The sequence below is a fragment of the Leptonotus elevatus genome, chromosome 7 (genome assembly GCF_054856555.1).
Source record: "Leptonotus elevatus isolate MCC_2025b chromosome 7, RoL_Lele_1.0, whole genome shotgun sequence".
Taxonomy (NCBI): Eukaryota; Metazoa; Chordata; class Actinopteri; order Syngnathiformes; family Syngnathidae; genus Leptonotus; species Leptonotus elevatus.
In genome coordinates, this window is record NC_141245.1 from 5,493,429 (window position 1) to 5,498,639 (window position 5,211).

A 5,211-nucleotide genomic window follows, 5' to 3' on the forward strand; every position below is an offset into this window, starting at 1 on the left:
CTGCAGAGTGAAATTTTCCTAGAGATTTTCGCTTGTTTAAATATATATATATATATATATATATATATATATATATATATATATATATATATATATATATATATTCAGCAACTTAGCAAGGCAGCTTTTGAATGGAAGCTTTGGGCTGTTGAGTGAGTTTCAGTTGAATGTCGCTGACAAGACTTCTATTTTGGAGCACAGCCACAGCTACTGTACTATAGCTACTTCGAGTGCTCTCACTGGACAACGTAAAGACACGGATGAATGTGTGACTGTCTGAGTCCAGATGTGTGTGTGTGCGTGAGTGTGTGTATGTGATGCCTTGTAAATGACAGCTAAACAGCTGTACAGACGTGAGCGCAAACCTACTGGGTGACAAGTTTCAAGTTTTTTCTTCTTTGTTTTGGGGACATTTTAGTGAGTTTCCAGAAGATTCTTGTTCCCTTTAGAGTGTGTTTCCACAGTGTTTTTTCTGTTCTTTTTTGGCAGCATTGAGATCACACATTGAGAAACTCCAAGATGCTCAGCTGCTTCTTGTTTCTCTGCTAACCTTGAGCCTCTTGTTGATCTCACTTTTGCTCTGCTTCACTTGTTCCTATTTTGCCACCTTTCTGTTTTGAATTAAGTAATATTGTATGATTTCTTTTAATACTGTTTTTTTAAGAACATGATGCTTGTTTGTATTTGTATTTATTGAATGGTGTGGATCCAAAATAAAACAGATGATGGTAAAATGTAGATCTGCGGTTGTGTTATCGATGCCTCTAATCCCTCAATTTATTGTCATGCTTTGTTCATTCCAGTTTCATGAGTTAATTTTCTATCAGAGCCTTTATTGTAGCATACACATTTTGTACATTGTGAAATCAAATATTACAAAAAGAAATTCACAGAAAAAGTAAAAGTAATAAACTTAAAAAAAAAAAAAAAAAGGATGACAAGGGTGTATCCCATATGTATGTAAAAATAAGCTATACTGTGAATGTGAATCTTGACAAGTCACACAGTTCCCCAAATAATTATTTATTATTATTTACAACAAAATACAACAGTTTACGTGAATATGTTTGGGCAGATGTTCATTACTAAAAAGGTGGACTGAAGTCACCTCTGTTTGGGTTACTTGCTTTAAAAAAAAATATATATATATAAATATATATATATATATATATATATATATACATATATATTTTTTTTTAACAATTATTTGGGGAGGGGGGGGGGGGGTTGGCGGGGGGGGGGGGGAATTGTAAACATGTTTCCTCTAATAAAGTGGAGCCCAAAATAAAATTGTGGGTTTTGTTTTCAGTATTTTTTTTTCATTATTATTTATTATTAAATGTTGTTGTTTTTCTTTGTTTTGTTTTTTTCTTGTGAGGAAACAACTAGCAGTAAAGTCAATTTTTCATGGAAAATGTATATTGGAGGTTTACCAGCATTTTGTTGTTGTTACATTTTTTGGGGTTTCCAAAAAAAGTTTTTTTCCCCCAATGCATTTTAATGGTGTCACTTAATACATAGATTATCACTATTCACAAGCCGGTCAATTTCCTATTCCCATGAATAAAGGCTTTCCACTTTATATTTTAAAGTTGTAATATCACCATTCACCACTAGATGGCAGAAAACAGTTAGTTACGCTTCCATCAGGTCTTATACTGCCCTAGATTTTTTGGGAGATTTGGAATGATAAACACAAACACAGTACCTCAATAATATTAACATTTTGAGTGACATGATTTTTGCGAGGGTGGCACGGTGGAAGACTTAGCATGTCTAGTTCAGAGGTCGCAGGTTCAAGTCGAACACCGGCCTCCTGCATGTTCTCCCCTGTGCCTCCGGGTAGGCTACTCCGGTTTCCTCCCATATTCCAAAACATGCATGTTAGGTTAATTGGAGAGTCTAATCAATTCTCCCTAGGTGTGATTGTGAGTGTGAATGGTTGTTCGTCTATGTGTGTCCTGCAACTGGCAGGCAACCAGTTTGTGTGTACCCAATATTGCCCGAAGACAGCTGAGACATGCTCCAGCATGCCCGTGACCCTCGTGAGGATAAGCGGTTCAGACATTGGATGGATGAAAGATTTTTGTGGAAAAAAATGCACAAAATGAGTTATTGTACTATGACACATACACACTACACAGTGCACTCTGCTGGCCAACATATACAACTGCACAAAGTGTGCCAACAAAAGAACAGCTTGCAGGGTGGGGAGGACCCCTGTTGACCTTTCTGAGTCATACAGCAGTTTTGAGACGTGATCAGGACAGCAAGGAGAGGTCCGAGGGGGTGTCAGACCCAGATGGGGGAAGTCAAAGGTTAAGCATTGTGCTCTACAGGCTGTGGCAGCCCTTAAAGAGACATGAGACATGCACCAGCCGGAGTTCTGCACCTGCACATGATGTGAGTGTGTGTTAACAGGCCAATGTAGTGGTCTTTATTTCACACGTCAAGATTACATCTACAAAATAATATTTTGATGTTTTTTTCTTCTCAATCATAGTGACCGTAATTCAAATATTGTGCTTTTGAAGAAAAAATAATAATAATTCATGTAACATCACTCTAATGATGCTTTGGTTTTCTTACACATTATTTTATTGCACAGTATTTCTTTTATTGAATAGCTGATAACTTGAAAGTACAGTCCAGTTGAAAGTACAGTCCAGTTAGTGTTACTTTTCCCAAGTGAAACAGCGCTCTCTGCTGGATATTTATGCATTGCATTGTATTCATGTTTGGGCAAGTTTTATCCAGCTCGAATCTTATGTCATGATAAAGTTGTCCTGAAGCCACTTTATTGTTTTCTTGGCTGTGTGCTTAGTTAGGGTTGTTGTCCTTTTGGAAGGTAAACAAACATTCACTGCCGTCTGAGTTCTTGAGGATGCCGAAGCATGTTTTCATCCAGCATGCATGTCTCTGTACATTGTTGCATTCATGTGTCCCTCAATCCTGACTACTCTCCAAGTTCCTACAACAACAACAACAAAAAAACACCAGCTGAACATTAAAAATGTGAATGAATCCGTCATAGTCGATATTTAGACTTTAAATCAATTAGAAAAAAATATTGACCTGAAAGTTTTACCTTCAAGCAGTTTTATTTACTAAGGCAAAGCAAACCAATTATTTGTGGTTGTCCTAATTTAAAAAATAATTATATTGGATTAATTATATAAATATAAATAAGCCTTTCAAAATGTTTCCTTTATATAAACCAAAATCTTCATGTTGCAAGGATTTTCTTTGCCTCAAAGATTAAATTTTTTTCTAATGCTGAATTTAAAAAAAAATACTTAAAAAACAACAACAACTTTAAAGTGCAAGTCAACCTTAAACATGTCTTGACAATAATATGTTATAAGTGACTTCACCAGTCTAAACATGACATTTTGATTAAGTACATTTGTAGAATAAGAGTTATGAAGCAAAATCCAATCATTTTTATCCATCTCAGGGGGCGGCCATTTTACCACTTGCTGTTGACTGAAGATGACATCGATGTTGCTCAGGGCTCAGGCAACGACCAATCACAGCTTACCTGTTTTCTGAAGCTGAGCTGTGATAGGTTGTTACCTGAGACCTGAGCAACTGTGATGCCATTTTTACAGTAAGTGACAAAATGGCCGCCTTCAGATATTGATAACTGCTGGATTTTGCTGCTTAACTCATATTCCACTAACGCAATATAAACCAGAATACTGTATTTAGACCAGTGAGGCACATTATTGTCAAAAAAAAGTTTTTGTGGGGGTTGACTTCCCCTCTAAATACATTTGGAGTAATAGGAAAGGTTTGCATATAAACTAATTTAGCATAGAAACAATGGGGCACGGCAGCATGTTTCATTGTTCAAATTTGTACATGCACACATTCACACAAACTTCACACAGAGCAAATGCTTTTGTCAATGCTATTTAACGTTTTATAGTGACTTTCTGGTTCATTAAGAAGAAATATATGACACCTTTTAGCAGCAGCAGCAGCAGCTCCACCCATCCAGGTACAATTTAGCTGCATACTCTCACTATGACCGGACAACTTTCAAGTTAAGGATGGTTACATATAATTAAAAATCCAAAGGAAGTTATCAAAATGCAAAAAATGTCATGGTGCTGCCACCATGTATCATGTAATCATAAAGGGATGGGATGGTATTGGTCAGGTGATGATGCGCCAATGAGTTCAATCTTTGTCTCATCTGACCAGAAAGTTTTCCTTCTCATTGTCTGAGAATTCTCCAGTGATAAACATCTGTTGTAATAAAAGGAGACTTGTGAAAGTAATAATGAATTGGATACACATCAGTGAAAATCTTTCCAGCTTTTTCTCCCCAGCCACTTCACTTCATCCAGCTCTTCTAGGGGAACCCCAAGGCGTTCCAGGCTAGCCTGGAGACAATCACTCCAGCCCAGCGTGTCCTGGGTCATCTCCAGGACCTCCTCTCAGTGGTCCATCTCACCGGGAGGCATCCTAAGTAGATACCTGAGCCATGACATGTAGATGAGGGTAAGAACGTAGATTGATGGACCCAAACAGTCCGCATCACTGCAGACGCAGTACCGCTCTGTCTCCCCCCTTGTCGTGAACAAGACCCCAAGAACTCCTCCACTAGGTCAACCACTCACACACGAATAAGATGGAAAGTGCTGCCGTGGCCTGGTGAGCCCTTGGGGGCTGGGCTTGCCTTGTCGGGCTGAGGTCGACAGCTCCCCTTCTTGGTGGAAATTCTCATGCATGCCAGATCCAAAACACCAGTATCTACTGAAACTCAAAAAGAATTTGCTTCTCCCACTGGTCGCTGAATCAGCGGAGGCTGGTGTTAGGTAATCTCACTCTGCTTCATCTATTCCTCCTTCCTTCCTTTAGTCTTTCCTCAGGTCTCTTGATCTCTGTTGGAATTTAGATGTACCTGGGGTTGGTGAAAGATTCTGGATTTGTAACTCTGTGGGTGGAGGGTGGTGTCTGGTTGGTGTTGGATTTCACTTTGTTTCATCTTTCTTTCCTTTGATCCTTCCTCTGGTCTCCCGACAACTTCACGACTCTGGCCGGACTCTGAAGTATCCGGTTAAGGTGAAGGGTCTTGTATTTTAACAGGTTTCAGGTGAATTAATGAGCACATGCGCACACACACTCACACACGCACACACACACTAAAGAGAGCGATGATGATAACATATTGACATGGGAAGGCTGCCGAATGAATAATGC